The sequence below is a fragment of the Ambystoma mexicanum genome, chromosome 10 (assembly GCF_040938575.1).
Source record: "Ambystoma mexicanum isolate Mex_15411 chromosome 10, UKY_AmexF1_1, whole genome shotgun sequence".
Lineage (NCBI taxonomy): Eukaryota > Metazoa > Chordata > Amphibia > Caudata > Ambystomatidae > Ambystoma > Ambystoma mexicanum.
Window position 1 is genome coordinate 1,492,116,846 of NC_090932.1, and position 21,786 is coordinate 1,492,138,631.

General features: G+C 44.8%; 1 protein-coding gene across 3 annotated transcripts in view; it reads right to left on the minus strand.

Moving 5' to 3' along the window:
• The window catches only part of ZCCHC8 (zinc finger CCHC-type containing 8), a 723,649-nt gene that overhangs the window by 221,563 nt on the left and 480,300 nt on the right, over positions 1 to 21,786 (minus strand). The gene's annotated exons all lie outside the window — the stretch shown is intronic.

Genomic DNA, 21,786 nt, shown 5'->3' on the forward strand with positions numbered 1-21,786 from the left:
CGGAGGCTCGCTGGACCAGATAGAGTGAAAGCATTAGATAACTAGAAATATAAGAATGTGTAGATATCAATGGAGGAATGTCTAATTATAAAAACAAATAAAAATAAAAAAATATCAAACGATGCGAAAAATAGTGAACGAAATTCCAATGTGAAAAGACTGATAGAAAGTAATGAATAGTAAAATAGTCATGCATATTGGTCTAAAGTGCTATTAGGTCTGGAAATGAAACATGTATCACTGTAAACCACAACGTAATCTTAATATGGATGTAGTACAAAAAATGTGCACCAAAAGGAATCAGTTATAAAAAAAAAACAACTCAAATCGAATTCTTCGTTCATCCCTTCTGGTGTCATGGACCGCAGCTTCTCAATCCATAACACTTCTTTCTGGGCTATCAATCTTTTCATGTTTACACTCTGTCCTTTGGTGGGGATCACCTCCAGCACCGCAAACCTAAGTTGTGCCACTGTGTGGCCATTTTGAGTGAAATGCCTTGCCACTGCTGATGCTTGGTTGTTGATTCGAATGCAGGATTTGTGTTCATTGATACGTACTCATACCTTAGGTGCAGTCTCGCCGACATAATGCTTAGCACATGGGCATTTAATTGTGTAAATAACATTCTCAGACAGACAAGTGGCATGATGTCCGAGTAGGATTTTCTCTCCTGTCCTTGGATGTGATATGGGAGGTCCTTTGATGATATTATTGCAGTTACCGCAACTCATGCACGGATATGTCCCAGGGTGTTAGTCAGCGGTTCTCTGTTTGGATTTCTTACCATCCGTGTCTACCAATAGATTGCATAGGTTGTTGCTTTTTTGATACGCAAACACAGGTGGTTGTGTAAACAAATCTCTTGTCCTCTGATCATTCTGCAGTATGTCCCATCTTTTAAGTACACGGTCTTTAATTTGTCGACTCTGAATAGAGTATTTTGTCCCAAAAACTAAATCTGGGCTCTTGCGTTCAGGTTTTTTAGACAGCAATTGGGCACGATCTTGTGGGTCTGTTTTGGTCCTGGCAGCTATGAGATCATCCTCAGGATAACCTCTTTCCTTGAGTTTCAGGTGTAGTTAAGTTCCAAATCACTTTCTGCTGGGTCACTTACGATTCTTTTGATACGCAGCATTTGGCCGAATGGTAAATTACGAAGAATATGGGGGGGGGGGGTGAAAACTCATTCTGTGTAGAAGGTTGTTTCTGTCCCTGGGTTTGGAATACAATTTGGTTAGAATCCTGGAACCGTTAATCGCCGTTTGAACATCTAGGTAATGGATATCTGGATTGCCTATTTCCATGGTGATTTGTATTCCTTCATCAATATTGTTCAGAAACTAAGAAAATGTTGAGTTCCACTCGATTGCCTGTCCAGATCCCAAATATATCATCGATATATCGATTCCACTTTTTCAAATGCATGCTCCATTGGGGGTGATTATTGATATGTCTTGTTTCTAAATCATACATGAACGTATTAGCATATGAAGGTGCCATTGTGGCTCCCATTGCGGTTCCAGTGAGTTGTTTGTAGTAGGTTTCTTTGTATTTAAAGCATGAATTTTCTGAAATAAATTTCAATAAGATCAAGAGGAATTCTTTGTTGGCGCCTATGTTTCCTGCATCCAATAGTAATTTCTCAACTGCTCTTTGTCCTAGGTTGTGTGGGATACTTGTGTAGAGACTACCAACGTCTATGGTGAAAAGAATGTCTTCTGTTGTGAGCTCGATTACTTCTAAAATTTTCAAAAAGTGAGTGGTATCTTTAACATACGTAGAGGTCTGCTGAATAATAGGCTGAAGGAAATAGTCAATGTAAGTGCCTAAGGGCTGTAATATGCTTTCCGTGGCCGCCACTATCGGTCTCCCAGGGGGATTAGTGAGTGGTTTGTGAATCTTTGGCAGACTCAGACATCATGCCAATTGTCTGCCTGAGAATGTTATTTACACAATTAAATGCCCATGTGCTAACTATTAGGTCGGCGAGACTGCACGTAAGGTACGAGTACGTATGAATGAACACAAATCCTGCATTCGAATCAACAACCAAGCATCAGCAATGGAAAGGCATTTCACTCAAAATGGCCATACAGTGGCACAACTTAGGCTTGCTGTGCTGGAGGTGATCCCCACCAAAGGACAGAGTGTAAACATGAAAAGATTGAGAGCCCAGAAAGAAGTGTTATGGATTGAGACGCTGCGGTCCATGACACCAGAAGGGATGAACGAAGAATTCGATTTGAGTTGTGTTTTTTTTTTTTATAAATGATTCCTTTTGGTGCACATTTTTTGTACTACATCCATATTAAGATTATGTTGTGGTTTACAGTGATACATGTTTCATTTCCAGACCTAATAGCACTTTAGACCAATATGCATGACTATTTTACTATTCATTACTTTCTATCAGTCTTTTCACGTTGGAATTTCGTTCACTATTTTTCGCATCGTTTGATATTTTTTTATTTTTTATTTTTTATTTTTATTTGTTTTTATAATTAGACATTCCTCCATTGATATCTACACATTCTTATATTTCTAGTTATCTATTTTCATGCTTTCACTCTCTCTGGTCCATCGAGCCTCGGCTTGCATGCTCATTACATTACCCATATGAACATTCAACTCCATCCTAAAATGGCCGCTTTGTTTTCCTAAGGTGCGAAGCAGAGCGCACCCACCTATGTTAGCATTTCGGGTTGCCATGGTAGTCGCTCGTGATTTAGCTTGTTTCTTCCTGCACGCGAGTGCACACAGTGTTCTGCCGCCGCTCAGCGCTGCGTGAAATTGACTCAGGTAATGTCCTTTCCAGACCCGGCTTCTGCAACCTGTCATTTCAGTCTAATTGACCTCTTGACAATCCACCATTTGTCTTTTAGACTTGCGAACAAGCCCTTTTGAATACGGACACGATCGTCTGTTTAAGAAAGCCATCTAACACATTAGTACACACGCGAGTAGCAGGTCAGTTACCTGCTTTCACTTTGTGGCATTTTTCTCTAAACAGTTTCGTTTAATTACATCGCCCTACACATAGACTTTCCCTTATTTCTGTCTCTACTTTTGTTTTTTGAATTTCTACAACTTGAAGAACCCTAGGATGATGATCTGTACATACATGACCTTTACGACATGCAATTGGTAATGTACAATCTTTAATATGATACACGTATACACGGATGATTTGTTATATTGCATACACTATGATGCTTTCATTTGCTGGGACATGGATACTGTTTCATGAATTGTGATTATAAATGTACCATTTAAGTAGATTTGACCATAAGGCAGTTTGAATTTATATGTTCACAGGCCCTGAGGAAGGGTTTTCAACCCGAAATGCATAGGCCTCCAATGCGACATTTTCAGCCTCTAAATTATAACACCCCGTGAGGGTGTTAAGCTTAGGACACAAATAAGCAATTAATAAAGCTATATTTGATTTTTGGCTACAATGAATAATTTACTTGAAAAATATTTGAACTCTACCACTTTAGTGGTCTACGGGTGTGCAGCCCACACCGCTGGCCTCATGGCCAAGGTCCTTTTTCCAATTCTTGCGGAAAAGGCAGCTGAGGCTGTAATCCTCTTTCCTAGGGCATATCATTTTTTACCCTCTTTAACTGGTGGTGCCTCGCTAGTTGACAGCCGGACCCCTGCTCTCTTCCTGGCATTTGTCACCACTAAGGAGTCTGGTACAGATTGGCCCCTGATGTATAACGGGTCCGATGGAGAAGGACTAAATAATTTGTTCTATCCTCGGGTTGGCCCCTCTGATCAACGCAGGAGTGGATAGTGAAGGAATAATTTGTCTCTTTACTGAGGTTAGGAGGGGAATGGTTTGGCTGACGGGGGTTTCTCCTTAATGATCAAAAACAAAAAACAAAGTCTTAATGATCAAAAAAACAAAGTCGATGTCAGGAGAAGTTTCTCCGGTCTCGATCTCGAAATGCGCTGCTGCCTTGCTTAGGAGTGCATTAAAGGTAGGTTGATCGTCTATAGGAGATGTATTCCTAATAGGCGAGCCTTTGGGTGGGGACAGGTTTATGGCTTCAGGGTCTGAAAACGCTGATGGGGACTGCCAGGGCTGTGAAGCGCCTTCTTCTGGGTCTTCTACGAAGCCCCCATCACCCATATCCGGGTTGTCTTCAAAACCTTCCTCCTCTACGTTTTGTTCCCCTTCATTGCCTAAGAATTCGTCATCATCCTGAAAGTGGGGGTCCTCTCCAGTGAGGTCATATAGATCACATCCTCTTGGGGGGGGGGGGTCAAACAGCCTGGGGTACTTGGCCCTGGGATCCTACTGAGATCCCTCTTGATCTCTTGGGTGTTGGAAGGTTCTGAGTCTCCATAAACCTCTCCATTTTGTCCATACAGAACTGGAGACTCTCTAGGGTTTCTTGAGGTACCCCGGAGCGGTCAGGGGGAGAAACGGGAGGGCCTTCCATTAGAAAACGCTTCGACCTATCCCAGAACGTCGAAGAGAGGTTCCCCTCGCCTTCTGAAAAGCCTTCTGGTAGGCTAGGAGTCCCTCTCCACAGAGCAGGTGGTTCCTGCCTTCCTTCTGACCTTTTCGGCGTTTCCCGGGCCTTATGAGCGGTAACCGATGTCTTTCGCCGTCCGTCTCTGGCTATCGGTGGAAATAATCCTCGCCAGGCTCTCGACAACTAAACTGTTGAGGGTACCTCCAGCGTCGACGTTACAGGAGTCACTTGCTCTACGCTGATGGGCGCTCTCTGCCGGTGCGCGTAGTCTGGCGGTTTAGTGATCGCGCCCTTATCTGGGGGTAGCCCAGTCGCTAGTCGCATTTGCGAGGGGGGGGGGCTTCAGACTCACAGTCCGAGGAGGCCGCCGGTAGGACCTGCGTCTCCGTTGGCGCTAATGCTCCCTTTGTCTTCAATGAGGATGAGCCGTGGGTTGTAGGTTTATGGGAGTGTTTTCTGTGTGCGTCCTTGTCGCCGGGGTGTTCATCCCCATAAGCAGGGCGTGAGCTGAGCTTGTCGGGCCGGGGACGGACGAGGAGCGTGAACGCTCCTTAGAGAGGTCTACGACTTCCGAAACGGACGTCGGGTTGTCATCTTCCTCGTCACTTTCTGCCGCGGCGGGTGATGAATCAGACCTAGACACGGCGTAGGTTGCCCACCCCTTGACCCTACGGTCTTTCAAAGTCTTCGGCTTAAGGAGCTGACAGGCCGCACAGCCGTCTTCTTTGTGGTCGAGGGGCAAGCAACGGTTACACCGTTTATGCATGCCTTTCCAGGTAAATTTGCCTTTGCAACGTGGGCAAAACCTAAAGGGTATCCTCTCCATAGCTGAGGAACAGATTGCATCTGACAACAACCCCGAAGGAAAGGGAGGGGAAAGGGAAAGGCATTCTCAAAGAGAAACAATAAATGTCCCACAACCCCACTCTCCCTACCGTATTTGGCAGTCGACCGGCCACGTGTTCGGCGAATGCCGAACAACCTCCTCCGTCGAAGGCACCGCCGTCGGAGATCTTGATCGGCGGTGAACAGCTTTGCAGCTATGACGCCGAAGGAGGGATGTAAGTAATAATATAAGTTTAGGGCAGCCAAAGGTCGAATAAAGTTTTTTGCAATGTCTCTCGAAGAGCTCCGCGTATAGGCGACCAATATCTGGGTGGAAAAAAAACAATCTGAGGGACCTCGACGCGTGAGGAATTGTGAGTACACTGCACGTCACTATAGGGATAGTGTTAGACACCTTGTCGACGTCCCGTTTTCGACTACGAAAAACAAAATGCAATACTCCGCAGTGACCACTGGATGTCGGACTGCACAGCATGTGATTCTAAGCAGATTAACAAACATCAGAAATCAATGTCCACAGTGTCCTAGTTATTTAGGGTGTAGGAAGTGTGTTTGCCATCCCCAATGGGTATCGGATTTATTGAAACAGTGTATTTTGAAGTGCATTTTTGTGTTACATATAATTGCTCCCTTCTAAAGAAGGCATATTCAACTGACTTAAATTAATAAATAATTGTTTAATCAAGAAACCTTAAGTGTAAGAATGTATTTGGATAATGGTCACTGAATCTCTGTTATAACCCTACAGTTCACATTGACCCCTCTTGGGATAAGCCTGGCTGCTCAGCCACACTACAACTCTGTGTAGTACAGACTTGTACCAAAGGTTGGGTTACCTATTGCCAGGAGGTCAGGGCTGGTGCAATCTCCCAGAGGGTACTGCATACAATCTTGCCTAACAAAGACTTTCATCTAAGAAGCGCCTCAGCTCCAGAGAATGTGCTCAATTGACTTTGGCTGTCCTGGCTCCCTGGAGACTCTTCTAGTCCATTTGACTTTGATACTTACTGCCCCTCATAGTGATAACTTGTTTGTTAACTATTATTGCTGGGAAAGGCTTTTAACTAGACTTTATTGGAAGATTTAAGTGCTTGCATGCTCCGAGAACCCGTTTAACCTTTTTTCCTTCCCTTAACCGTTTCTTTCTACAAACCTCTGAATCTACAAAGTGTACTAGTGATACATAAATGCCATTACTGTCCTAGTTAGTGAAGTCACGTCAGGGAGTATGAAGTGTGAGAGAAGCATCTCTAAAGAGCATCTACTAGCTTTGTGTTGATTCTGGACAAGTATATTTGATTGTTACATACATTGCTCTTTTTAAAGAATGCTCATTTAAAAACTGCTGTTAAATAATTATTTATAACTACAAACCTTGAGTTTACGGGCTACTTGCATTTAGGATTTAATTGCTACAGCTTACATTTACCGCTCTTGAGATGGGCCTGGCTGCTCACTCACACTACTAACTTGTGTTGTGTAGCCTTATACCAAAAGGTGGGTTACCTAATACCAAGAGGAAAAGTGTTGTGTAGTCTCCCTCCTCCCAACCCCGGGTTACTACTTTCTTGCCTAACACTCTGATGTTGTTAAACAGGGCCCCATCATGTGCATCATCTAACTTCACTCCTGGGTACCTGGCCTTAACCCACACGTCCCCCGCCTGGTCTCACACGATTTCCACAAGTAGGCTCTTCATGTATCCTACTGCTAGGGGAACCCTGCTGTCTGCTTTTCAAAGGCATACATCTAATTCCCAGCCTCGCAAGTAAGGGGCGGGAGTGTTTTCATCAAATAGTTTTTGTCCATATGTGCCCATGGCACATAATGTGTCCTCCTTGGCCCTTTATGCAACATTGGCAGCTGCGTGGCCACTCCCCTCCTCTCCTCCTGCCCATCACTTCCTTTTGTCATTGCCAGTGCTACCCACCCAAAACGGTATCACGGTACTCACAAGTTCTCTAAGCTGGGTGTTATTTCGAGCACCTCCCGAGTGTCCCCCTAGTCTTATGATTCATCCACAGTATTAAACAAAGGCGCCATGTTTTCCAAGATGGCTCCCACGATTTTTAGCTACCGGTGTTCGCGGTCGGGAAAATTCATGGTAGTTTGTTGTAAAACCACTGCCACCAGCCATTCCGATAAAGGGTAGCATTTGACTGCTACATGAGTTTCTAGACACAGGGGATACTAGGTAGCCCCTCCAGCACTCTATAGGAAGATAGTGTGTGCTGGGTCTAGGAATTTAAAAAGTCTAGCAAAGTCAATGTAACCTTACATTCTCTGGGAAACAGTAGTTTATCCCAGAGAAGGTATTTAAACCTTTGGGAAGTCTAAAAGACATCCCTGTGTCTCTTCACTGGGGGTGCTGTGTAACACATGAAAAGATGATGCCTATGGAGTTATCTTTAAACTCCATAATCAAAGAACACAAGAGTAAAACGCATCACAATACATGAAAGCGTTTGAAAAAAGGTTCACTCTTTCCAAGTAAAAAAAGTCAAGTCCTCAAAATCCAGCAAAGTTGCTGGGGGGTCTCTAAGCTGAAGGGAATTATCACATATTTGAGAATTTCGCCTAACAGTGCACCTTTACCGCAGGCTGTGTTCACTGCTGCAGTACAGGCACCCAAGGGTACTCATTTTACCAAAATGGCCCTGGTCGTCTTATTTCACCATTTTAGTGTTTCCTGTCCTATCTTTATTTTTCTAAACTTTATTTAATGGTCATGTTATTAATCACATTTTACAGTAATGAACAGTTGGGGTGTACAGCATCTTCAAAAGCAGACATTTAGAAATCTCGACATTATGGCGTACGGGTAGGAGAAGTGTCATTGTCAGACACCATTTCACATATATAGCTTCTAAAAAGGGGCCCAGATATCATTAGGGCGGTTTGTTAGAGGCCTAGACAGTACAAATTGTTCCTCACATTCGTTTACATAAGTTAATTCTCAGAGAAAATAGTCTATTTTAGGTGCGTATTTAGCCTTCCAGCATTTTAATATACATCTCTTGGCCACGGCAAATGCCACATTAAGGAGTCTTCTTGTGGTCTTGTTAGGTAAGATTTTCACAGAACTGGCAAATCTTTCTAACCTGGGTCAACCCCAGAACGTTTTGATTTACTAATGGGATATTTTTGCTTAATACCTCAGGGAGTGGGAACCTTTTTCCACACTCGCATAATCTTTAACTCTTTATGGGTGTCATTTATTTGACTCTCCATTAGTGTCTTTTTAAAGTTATCCTCAAACAACTTATTGGCAATACGTGTGTGTTGTTGCTGCATTGCCCTAGGGGCTCCACTTTTAACTTTATTTTGCTAACCTCGAGAGAACTACAGTTCCCAAGGGTAGGAAGGATCTTTGGATCCCTTTTACATTTTGTTAGGTGAAACCTGGACACCCCACCATGTGGAGTGCTCGGGAGATGCAATGTATCCCCTCTCACATTGAAACTAACAACTCTGTTACAGTGACAAGCTTGCATTCACAATGGCTGGTGGCAGTGGTATTGATATGGTGCACCTTTACCGCGGGCTGTGTTCACAACTGCAGCAAAGACACCTAAAGGTGCTCATTTTACCAAATGGCCCGTGTCTTCTTTTTTCACCATTTTAGCGTTTATCATTTCTTGTTCCTTTCCCTGACATCCAGGGTGGGAAATTCCTGTGTGTGATTTTTATTTTAATATTTTTATCTTCCCCTGGACTCCATGGCCAGGCTCCAATCTGTCCGTGAGAGCAGGAAGTGAGTGAGGAGTCCAAAACTCCACAGTCCTTTCTCTTACGCCTTGCCTGAATGGAGACCAATCCCAGTGCGGGATTGGACAACCAGACCACCCCTTCTTGTAAAATGCAGGGAGAGATGCAGAAGTTGTGTTGTAATTCCTGATAAATACTGCGAACCTGGAAGCTGAAGCGTAGTCGACCACTGGAACTTAAACCGAAGAGGATGAAGGAAAAGCAGCAGAGAGCCTGCTGTGTAACCCGAGCCTGCTGCAGCCCTTTCTTCCAATCGACCTGGGGACTCCGAAAACAAAGACCTTGACTCAGAGCCTGGTGCAACCCACTATACTCCGGAAGACTTGCATTTTGAGCCATCCCACGCGTTGCTGTGACCTTGTGTTGCTGCAATACCCCAATAACCTGGGACCTCAAGCCACTGTGTGGTGCACGGTCTTCCGAATTCCGAATCTCTCTGAAAGTTTGTGGGCATCCTGGTCGATCTCCAGAGCCACGAATCGAGTCCGAAAAGTCCCAACAGAGTGCTGGGCCTTTGTAACAACGGGAATTCAACTGCGATTTTCTGTCTTCTTCTGTGCTCCTGTAAAAGGGGCAAAATCCACAGAACCGCAGCCAGCCGCAAGGAAAACCTTGCCTAGTGCCTTCACTATTGATCACTGCTGCAAAGTACCTTCTGAGGTCTTGTTTTCAGTCACCACGACAAGGAATCCACTGAACGGGTATTTGGCTGCAGATCCTGAAGTCCTCCTGGTGCAAAATCTTCAATGCTGAGGTACTGTGTTGGCTTGGGTAAGTACTTGCCTTAAGTCTCTTAGGATTTCTGTGTAGCTGTGGGGCGTTTTCTGTGATGGTGAGGCCTTGCATCCAGTGCACCCAGTCCCACTGCTAGAATTCTGATAGGGTGACTTCTCTGTAGCCCCTGGACCCTCTTAACTCTAAGTAAAGTGCTCACCTGTTTGCCCAGTCTTCCTAAGGAACTGTGACGTTTGCTACTTAAGAACCTATTCTAATACGGTCTGTTGGTCATTAGACCCTAGCAACCCCCTTACCCCCCTTCTGCCACTGAGAACACTCATGCTCCAAGAATAAGGGAAATACTTTAAGGATTGGGTGTTTTGCTCAGAAAATGAAATAAAAGTGTTTAAAAGTTACTTGTAAAGAGTTAGTTCGTAACTAACTCTAAGAGTGAACAGTTACAAAAGTTCTTAGTTACCTTGAATATGTGATGCACTATTCTCAAAAGTATGGTTAACATCTTTCTTTCCTTAGAAACCGTTTTGCCATTCTAATAGAAAGTAGAGGTGAAGGTATATTACTCACCTGTGATCAAGTTGTGCCTCTTCCCAAAAGTAATGTGTTGGTTTCACCAGATTATTCCTGCTATGAGTGTTCCCCAACTGGTTCTTGCTTCCCCTGACTTGCGGCTAGCCTGTCCAGAATAAGTCTGCATTAGGTTGTTGCCTACCTAGAATAACTTGGAGCCATTCCGTGAAGTGTAACATTGGGATTTGCTTTCCCTGTGCTGTTTAGACAGACAAGAAGAGTGAGTTTTAACTGTCCCATATACGTCATACATAAGTTACTTGTATAGCTGGGAAAGATCTAACCTGAACTTCATTGTGAGATTAAAGTATATGGGTTTTACTTACCTCGAGTTAGTTGTGTGCCAGCCAAAAATAAGAGTTACTCAATCTATGTTTCACTGATTTCAAAAGCACCTGTAATTGAATATTACATGCTGAGGTTATACTCACCCAGTATAACTATGTTATCACAAAAAGTAGTTGGAGGTTTTTACTGCAACTGGAATAAATGTTCCACTATTCACAAAACGTATATTGTCCAGTTGAACGATTATGTGATTAATTACTGAAAGTCACTATACAACAGGTAGGGTCTACTGCCCTGGCATTATTGAATGTAATTGTGAAAGTCGCCATTGGTTTTTACGCCCCAATAATAGGTGTGACCTATACTGAATGTGTATGAAAAGGTGTATGCTTTGGTCTGCATCTTCAAGCATAGTGTTGTATTTCTATAATTGTGATTACTTCTACTGTGTGATGGTACTTATTTACCACTAGATTTATCTGGGCCTATCTGTATCTACATGCATAGTGCTTCTTTGTACCATTTGTATAACAATTTCATACGTACTGATTCTACAGCCCCCTCTTCCCTCCTAAGATAAGCTTGGCTGCTCTGGCTACGCTATCATGAACTCGGGTGGTACAGCCTTATACTAAGAGTGGAGTCTTGTACTGCCTCAGTTGAATGGTTTTACTAAGCCCTTAGTTGGCCTTCAGAAAAACAGTCCTAACAGCTCTCAACCCTCTCGTGGCCTTGCAGGGCGCATTCGTTCTGGGCTACAAACAGTGGAAACATGAGACAATGGCAGGTCTATGAATCTCTGCAGCTCTGGCCTCTCTCACCAGTGCCCATGCTACGATCTATTCTCGCATGCAATCACCTCCTTTCCCACGTGTGCCTTTAGGCCTGCGGCTCTAACTAAATGACCCCCAGATCTTTTTCTGGACTAAGAACTTTTTAATTTGAACCCTGGAACGAGTGAGACCTTTTTCTCACCCTCATGTGTTTTGTACCCGATTTGGAGTCTGACAAACACCACAGGCATAAGCTTTTTGTATGGTGACGGCACCTTCAGTGCAGCAACATAAATCCTTTTAGATTCCTCATAAGGCTTAACTACCTTTGCTTGTGTGAACTACAGTTCCCAAGAATAGTAAAGTGAAATTGACTTTACTTACCTTTTCTCTTTGAAGGTCCAGCACACACCAGTTTATGTGGAGTGCTGGGTGGGTGACGGGGAGGTGCGTGGGGGATGGGATGGGCTAACCTAGTAGCCCCTTATCGAACTCATGTAACATTTTTATTTTACCCTCACTACTTTAAATGGCTGGTGGCACTAGTTTAATTTATCCTACCAATGTTGTTTTACTACCGCAGACTCAACCCGCAGCTGCAGTACAGCCCCAATGGGTGACCATTTTGTCAAAATGGCCAGTCTTCTTTTTTTTGCCATATTCTGTGTGTGAGGTCTTTCTTGGGTTTTACTCTGTGCGTGGAGACAGGTTTGAACCGTTGTCTGTCTTGCCTTTGGCAGGCTTCAGCGTGTCTGGAAGGACAGGATGTGAGGGAGGGTCCCGAAACTCCCCTGTACGTTGTCTCTAGGAATGCCTAAATGCAACTAGTTGTGATTGGCAGGCTGGCTGTCCTTTAAGGACAGCTACCCTGCTGTGTAATTGACAGCCTAGGCTGTGCATGAATGGAAGAAACATGCTTAAAAAGGCAAGGGTCTTGGAACTAAAGGCAGAATTGACCACTGGGAGAAACACCCGATTAAGAAACCATGAACAAATCTTGCTGCAACCTCCTGGACCATTGAATTGCCCAGTGAAGCCCTGCTGCTGTGCTGAACTCCTTTTTTTACCTCGACAGAGAAGCTCCGGACGTAACGGCTTCTCCCCTTGGGTTATTGGGACCAACTAACCCAGAGACTAACTCCACTGGATCACCATCACCGGCTGTGCTTCATTGCTAGCACCCAATACCAGTGGTCGAGTGCCCATAGTCGAGTGCAACGTCTACCGCAGAACGAATCCAGCTAAAAGTTCCAGGAGACTCCCAAGGACCATCCTGGAGCAGGACATCCCGATCCAAAGTCCCCTCACAAGAGTGCAGGACCGAGGGAGTCCAACCAGTATCCAAGATCTGCAACAGTGCTGTTTGCTAAGCACTGAAACCACAAAGTGCTGCTGAACCGAAAAGAGCCCATAGCTGCCAATGACCTCCCAAGCACCGGCGCAGCAGCACTCCAGAAGTTCGACCTCTTGTCCCCACGAGTGAGGCTCAGGAACAAAGGGTCTGCACCGGTGTAGCAAGACAGAATCCAGCTGGACAACTTCTTCAAATCAGGAGGTACTGTTTAGGCTTGGGTTACTTACCTCATTGTCTTTTAGTCGTGCTCTTCTCAGTTGGGAATTGCATTGGCTTACCTTTTAGAGTTGATTGCCACTCCCTTCTCTCATGCTTAACAGCCTGTGACCCTACAAGTGATTTTCTAACAAACTCCCTAACTTTGTGCAGGACTTTGATCTAAGAAGTGCAACAGATCCATAGACTGTGTCCCAATTGACTTTGGCCTGTCCTGGCTCCCTGAAGACTCTTCTAACCCATTGACTGACACGGTGTGTGCTTCCTGGCTGGTAGCTTAGTGTATACTGTTACTGCTGGGAAAGGCTTATTTAGATTTCATTGTAAGATTTAGTTATCCTCGCATATACTGAGAAACTGTCTAAACTTTCTCCTTCCCCAACCTTTCCTTTCTGCAACCTCAGAATCTACAAAGTATAATTAGTGTGATATATAAATGCCATTACTGTCCTTGTGATTGTCAGGGTGTAGGAATTGTGTATGAAGCATATCCAAAGATTATCCACCAACTTGTTTTGATTCTGAAAAGTAATTTTAAAGTACATTTACCTTGTTACACAAATTGCCTTTTTAAAGAATGCTCATTTAAAAATGGATGCTAAATAAATAACTATTTATAATAGAAACCTTGAGCCTAAGTGTTACTTGGCTACCTGTATTTACGCATTTCATTTGTACAGGTCACATTTACCCCTCTTGAGATAGGCCTGGCTGCTCAGTAACACTACCAACTTGTGTAGTACAGAACTATAACAAAAGGTGGGTTACCCAATACTAAGCAGATAAGTGTTGTGTAGTCCCACACAGTATGACCGCATCGATTCTTACCGAACACTGCTTCCCAACGTTTTGGCCTGGATTTGAATATGGCTGCAGTTATTCAAAATGGCATTTTGCAACCCCATGCATACCGGCACGTAATACCTGCAGCACCCACCCAGCATTATAGTGCCCCTAGGCACACTCCTCCCCCTTCTATCCTCCCCAAGCACCTACTGCCTAATCTGAAAGCTTTGGGGGGCCCGGGACGAGCATCCCCCTCCCCAACACAACCTACAGATGTCGATTGCTTTCACAGAGGAAGGAATAGTATGCTCAACCCCAAGTTTGTATCCAGTAAGTGAAGCAGAGTGTTTGCATGTCTATTGTAGCGACAGCGGGAGCAGGTGTTCCTGTACATTCAGCATTGTTTATTTATGGGGTGATGCTTTTATTGATTTGGGTCCAGGGGATCAGAAATCAGACTTGGCAGGTACCAAATTGAGCTTTTATGGCATAATATGCCGCAGGAAGTAACACCAGGCAGCATTGTTACGATTCTCTTAGAGGCTGTAGTGATCAAGAAGAACGGGGTGGTTCTCTCAGGCACAGATAAGGAAGGCAGAGAGTGGTGCACAGTGCTGTGCATCGATCTGACCTCATCGCTAAGGGACGTGTCCAACGAGCAGTTGTTCGAAGACATAGGAGAGGTGGCGTTTGAGATTGGGGGTGCCTAGCCAGATCGCAATAGAGCAAAGGGAAGTACCACAGACCATGCTCATTGTTAAAATTACACCACCATAATGGAAGGTGGATTTGGGAAAGGTGCCAAAACATTTGTGCACCAGCAATCCTCAATATGTGGGGCTGCTAAAGAGTGTTGCAGCAGTGCGAATAGAATTGAAACCTAGTGCAATATTACCATGGGTTAATTAGTACCCCATGTCTAGGGAGGCGGATGAAGGGATTTAGAGACCGTTATTGAAGCAGGACAAAAAAGAAATATAGCCTTCTGTGTCCCCATGCAACACTGCCATCTACCCTGTGAAAATAGCAAAGGGGTCCAGTTGGAGGATGGTCCAGGATTTGCAACCCCATAATATTGTTGAGGTGGAATTTCCGGTGGTACCGAATCCTGACACCATTTTCTGCAATATCCCTACTGGGTGACACCTCACGGGATTTTAAAAAACACAATTTTCTCTGTTCCCTTACACCTCGCTTCTCAGTACCTCACAACGTTTATATTTAGATTCGAGCAAACGAGCTTGCCCCGGGGGTACTGCGAATCTGTGCGTCAACAGTATGGTTCAAATGGATTTTGGGAATTCACTGTTTAGTACCTTAATTCAGTATGTGGACAATCTGTTGGTTTGTAGCTCTTCAGAGGAGCTGTGTCTAGGAGATTCAATAATGTTACCAGTACTACCAGAAAGAGGTAGTATATTAGGGGTACGTAATATCGCCTGCAGGAAGGACTGTAATGCCAGAGAGCCACTGCAGTTCCGAATATACCTTAGCCAGTCACAGCAAAAAAGATGGTGCAGGTTTTGGGGTTCTGTAACTACTGTAGATGATGGATTTCTGAGTACTCTAGTTACCAAAGGGCTTTACTGCATGGAAGCACAATAGGTGAAAGGTCCAATAGAGTGGTCTGAAAATGGGTACTTGCTTTCGGGAACTCAAGGCTACAATCAACAATGCTCCAGTCTTGCTGACCCCAAATAAAGAGAAACCATTTAATTAGCTTTCACATTCAAACGGGCAGATGACAGTGATCCTGACCCAGCAAACCTCACTAGGCCACAAACCTTTAGCGTACTACAGCGGACTCCTAGACCCAGTGATGCAGGGACAGTTCCTTGTGGGCGGCCCCGGCTTTTGCAATTCAAATATCTTCCAACATTACATGGGGCTGCCCGGTGACATTGTACTTAGAGCATGAACTTTTCGCAATCTTGGAAAAATCCAAGTTGACATTGATGACCCAAAGAGTTCAGGGTACGGGGTAATTTTATCAAATTAGTCTACATTCTGCGTGGTGTCACCTAGTCAATCCTGTGACATTTGTAGCCGAAACAGAGAAACATGAGGACATTGTTCACGACTGCCACTTTTGAGGGAGGAGAGTAAGAGAGGGTGGATGTAAAAGAGGGTGCCGTGGAGTGGGGTGCGATACTTTCGGTTGATGGGTCTTTAACTACAACAGGACACTGGTTAAGGGCGTACAAGTGCAGGTGTCATGGGTCTCCTGGACAGGGAATACCGGGTCAGACTGAAGAGACGATTGCGGTTAGGGAGAATTCTCAGTGCTGTGCCAATTCCCTTCAACCGTGCAGACCCGTTAGGCAGAATTATATGCAGTACCCTCTGGGACCAGCAAATACAATTAGGACTACAGGTGTACGCAAAACCAACCTTTGGTATAAGTCTGTACTAAACAGGTTTTGGTAGCGAGCTGAGCAGCCAGGCTCATCTCAAGAGGGAATGTGATCAGTAAAAGATGTTACACAGAGGTCTTAACAATCACAGTGGTTCAAGTAGACACTTCTACTCAAGGTTTCTTGGTAAAACACCTATTACACAATCATTTAGAAAACATTCACTAGATGGAGGCAACTTAATATACACAAACGCACTTCAGTACCAAACCAATAGGTTTGAGTAGCTTATACTCCCATGAAAAGGAGCAAAATGGCATTTCAGTCACTTTAAATAGGTGTAAAAAGGCACAACTTATTAAAATAGATCACAAATACTTTCTTAGGCAGTGCAAATCGTTTCAGTTCACTAGAGGACTCGATTCAGTTCAATAGGCCTAGGCCAAAGTCAATGGGCTAGTGTCTTGGATAGGAAAGAGCAGTTCTTGTAGTAAACGGTAAAGTCTTTGCCAAAGTTCTCAGAAGTAGTTTGTACGAAAAAGAATCATATGTTGGGTCACAAGCTGATTAGGCCTGTAAGTTGGGAAAGTTTCACAAACTTTCACTGCGAGAGGCAAGTTCACTCAATCGGGTTGGCACAGTACTTTAATATGAAGGAAGGATGCAGCTGAAGACGTTGGTTCCTGGCAGTTCCTACTGTTCACTGTTCCTGAGCTTCAGTCGTGGGGACAAAAGGGAGGCCGTCGGGGGACTCCTGCACTGCACAGGGACTGGTCAAACAAGCTGGCAAACGGAAGATCTTCGTTTCTAGTAGCTGTAGTCAAGCACACAAGCTGGTGTCCTTCCCCCCTGGTTAAACCTAACCAGCTCCGAGAATGGTATTCAGGTGGCTTAAGAGTTGATTAGTCCCACCAACTCAAAGGAAGTCGTCGTCCTAGAAGGGCCTTCTCTGTTGAGATGAACTTGGCAATTCAGACCTGCAGCAGGGCTTCACTGGGCAAACCAACGCTCCAGGAGTTGCAGCAACCGTCCTCTTCCAGCTCGTTTCTGATTCTAACGTTCCAGTGGTCGACTGCCTTCTAAGCCAAGAGACTCGCCTTTAAAACAGTTGTCTCCCATTCATTCTAGCCTAGCTGTCACTCACCCATTAGGGTGGCTGTCCTTGCCGAACAGTCAGCCAGCCAATCACGCCAGAGTGCATTTGGGTCTCCTAGGAGACTAAGCAAAGGGAGTTTCAGGCACCTCCCTCACTTCCTGCCCACCCCAGACACTTGGGCGCCAGAGGATGTGTTCAGTCCTGAAGCCCACCAAAGGCGTAGGAACAGACATGGTTTGGCGCACAGAGAAACTCTAGAAGGACCTTGTGAAAAAGAAATGGCGAAAAAAGAAGACCGGAACCTGTTTAAACAAAGGGCGCTCAGACACCATCTTGAAAAACATGGCTCCCGCGATTTTTAGCTACCGGTGTTTACGGTTGGGAAAAATCATGGTAGTTGTAAAACCACTGCCGCCAGCCATTTCGATAGGAAAGTGTAGCATTTGACTGCTACATGGGTTTCTAGACCTACGGGATACTAGGCAACCCCTCCAGAACTCTATAGGAAGATTGTGTGCTGGGACTAGGAATTTAAAAAGACTAGTAAAGTCAATTTAACCTTACATTCTCAAGGAAACAGTTTAATCCCAGAGATGGTATTTAAACCTTGGGACAGCCTAAAAGGCTTTCCCCGTGTCACTGCACGGAGTGTGTTGTGGGACACAAAAAAAGATGCCTGTGGAGTTGTCTAAAACTCCATAACCAAAAGAAAAACACAGAAAACAAACAGGATTAAAAAGTTCAGAGTCACAAAGTTCAGCAAAAGAGCTGGGGGTCTCTAAGGTAGATGGAATTAGCACATTTATGAGAATCCTCCCAAATATCGGGTCCGGCTTAAAAACAATGCACTTGATTCTGGTGTTCCTGTCCCATAGCTCTCAACCATTTGTGCTGCAAAGGCGGGTGAAATCACTCGATTTTGTTTTTGGCGGGTGAGACGCCCATTGGAATGAATGGGCGTGCAGGAGGCTTGGCGGGTGATTCAGCCCTTTACAAGGAGGGTGACACCCGCCAAAGACGTGTGAGTTGAGAGCTATGTCCTGTCCCCTGGCACTCGGTTCCAGCAGCAGCAAAGTACAGCCAGCAGGGTAAGGGGTTCCAGTCAAGGTAGTCTTGGGGTCGATTGGTCCCACCAACCCAAAGGGAGAAGTGGTCCTTTCCAGGCTTCTCTAGTAGATAAGAAATTTGGAGCTTCAGCACTGCAGCAGGGCTTCACCGGGCAAACCAACAGTCCAGGGGGGTGCAGCAAGCTTCTCTTCCAGTTTCTTCTTTGGTTCCTTTGTCCATTGGTTGACTGTTATCCTTGCAAAAGATCTTGCCTTTTAGGCAATTTTCTCCCATTCATTTGCAGCCTAGCTGTCACTCTCACAGCAGGGTGGCTGTCCTCCAAGGACAGCCAGTCAGCCAATCCCCTTTGGGTGCATTACTGTAACCAAGGAGACTAAGCACAGAGTTGCGGGAACCTCCCTTGCTTCCTGCCCTGCCAGACACGCTGGAGACAGAGGCAGGCTTCACCAGTGAATCCTGCCAAAGAAAACGAACAAAGGGGCCAAAAGTTTGGTTTGGAGTGCAGAGTAAATCTCAAGAAGGGCCTTACACACAAGAAATGGTAAAAAAAAAAAAAGACAACCTGGACCATTTTGACAAAATGGGCACCCATGGGCGCAATACTGCAGCTGCAAATACAGCCTGCAGTAAAAACGTACAATGATAGGAAAAATATACCACTGCAACCAGCCATTACATTTTAGTAAGGTTAACAAAAATTTTACATGAGAAAGTAGACAAAAGGGGATACTAAGTATCCCCCCCTAGCACGCCACATAAAATGGTGTGTGCTGTGTCTACAAAGATAAAGTCAAGTAAAGTCAATTTCACTTTACTACTCTTGGAAACAGTAGTTTATCCAAGGGAAGGTATTTAAATCTTCAGAGAAATCCCAAGGGCTTTGTAACACCGCACTGAGGGTACTGTATGTCACAATACAAAAAGATTCCGCCTATGGAGTTTGTCAGACTCCAAAATCAAAAGAAAAACACAGGGTTCAAATCAAAGAAAAACATGACGGAGTGAGAAAAAAAGGTCTCACTCAACCCAGGATAAAAAGTCCTAAAGTCGAGCAAAAGATCTGGGGGTCTCTAAGGTAGAAGGGAATCAACACAGAAATAAGAATTCTCCCTAACAACTAGGGTCTAGTGTCCAACAGGCAGCGTCAGGAAAGGTTAAGTAGCAAAGTCAGAGTTCCTAAGGAAGACTGTTCAAACAGGTGAGTATTTTACTTTAGAGTTAGTTGCGGGTTCAGGGGCTTCACAGAAGACACCCTAGGAGGATTTCAGCAGGGGCCTGGGTGTACTGGACGAGAGGCCTCCCAATTACAGAAAGCACTCCAAAAGTACACCGGAATCACAAGAGACTTAAGGTAAGTAAATACGCAAGCCAGCACAGTACCCTCAGCACAGAAGATTTATGCAGCAGGACATCAGGATCTGCAGCCAAAAACCTGGGTCGGTGAATTCCTTGTCGTGGTGACTGAAAACAGGACCTTGGAAGGTATATTGCAGCAGGGATCAACAGGGAAGGCTCTAGGCAAGGTTTTCTTCGCGGCTGGATGTGGCTCTGTGTATTTGGCACCTTTATCAGGAGCACAGAAGACAAAATATCGCTGGTCGGATCATCCTTGTTTGCAAGATCCAGCACTCTGTTGAGAAGACTTTTCAGACTGGAATTGTGCATCTTGAGATGCAGCAGGATGCCAACGAAGTTTCAGCAAGATTCGGAAGACCGTGCACCGCACAATGGCTCGAGGTCCCAGGGTATTGCAGCCCTGCATGGTTGAAGCATGGCGTGGGAAGGCTCAAAATGCAGGTCTTGAGTCTAGTGGGTCTTACCAGGCTGTGGGTCATCGCTTTCAGAGTAGATTGGAAGGAAGGGCTGTTGGGGAGAATGTTAATTTTAGTGCTAAATTCCTCCCACCTTAGAGACCCCCAGCTCTTTTGCTGGATTTTAGGACTTTTAAATTTTAACCCTGGAATGGATGAGCCCTTTTTCCCGCTCTGTGTTTTGACCTGATTTGGATTATGCATTTCCTTTGTTTTTGGAGTCTGACAAACTCCTTAGGCATCTGCTTTTTGTATGGTGACACACAGCACCTTCAGTGCAGTGTCACAGAGAAAGCCTTTAGATTTCTCATAAGGTTTAAATACCTTTTCTTGGGTGAACTACTGTTGTAAAGTTGAATTTAGAAAGTATGCCTAATAGCGTTACTGTGTTAAAAGTTGAAATTAGAAAGTGTGACTAATAGCGCAACAGTGATAAAGTTGAACTTGGAGCAGATGGAGCAGATGGAACAGGTGGACGAGTGGATGGAAAGGACAGAGTGGATGGAATGGATATATCTCTATCTCCTAAACATGCTATCTATATGCTGTGTACTTGTATCCCCATGTTATCTGTACCACATGTTTACCCCTATCCATCCTGTTGCTTTATATATGTAAGCCGCTACGCCCCCAGTCCTGCTCTCGTGCTTGGTTGCAGGTGCCTCACTGATAACCACCATATCACACTACTACACTTACTCTCTCCTATACACCATCATTCAACTAGAACACAGCTATACTATGACACATTCGAAGCCTAGCTGTTTTCATACTAGCATGACCCCACGAACACCTCATCAACTTAATAAAACGCAGCTAGCTGAGCACATACCAGCTAGCTTAGGCGTCTACTCAGGCCTAACGCAGGCAGAACTCAGTCTGGGTGTCCACCCTCCAGACTGAACACATCCAACTGATTTCCTCAGCACCACACCTACCGCTAAGAAGCGGCTATCATGCAACAACCACACCAGCTGCACACATCTGGTGCACCCACGCACCATACGACTACTGACTTGAACTACGGTTCCCAAGGGTGTTCGACCTAGCAGCGCTTAGAAGGTCATACCAATGATACATAAGGCGCTATATGAATGCCAAGTAACATAATATAAAGTGAAATTGACTTTACTTACATTTTCTCTTTGTAGGTCCAGCACACCATCTTATGTGGCGTGCTGGGGGTTACTTAGAAGCCCCTTTTCCTACCTACTCATGTAACATTTGTTATGTTACCCTCACTACTTTAAATGGCTGGTGGCTGTGGTTTAATTTTAAGAACGTTGTGCTTTTCTAGCACAGACTGAACCCTCAGCTGCAGTACAGCACCCATGGATGTCCATTTTGTCAAAATGGCCGTCTTTTTTCTCCATTCTTTGTTTGTGAGGTCCTTCTTGGCTTTCACTCTGCTTTGACACAGATTTGAGCCCTTCGGCCCTGTAGCCGCCCCTGGTTCCAGTGTGTCTGGAAGTACAAGCTGTGAGGGAGGGTCCCAAAACTCCTGTCCTTTGTCTCTAAGAATGCCTGAATGAAATCAGTCCTGATTTGACGGCTGGCTGTCCTGAAAGGACAGCCACCCTGCTGTGTGACTGCCAGCCTAGGCTGTGCATGAATGGGAAATCTTACTTAAA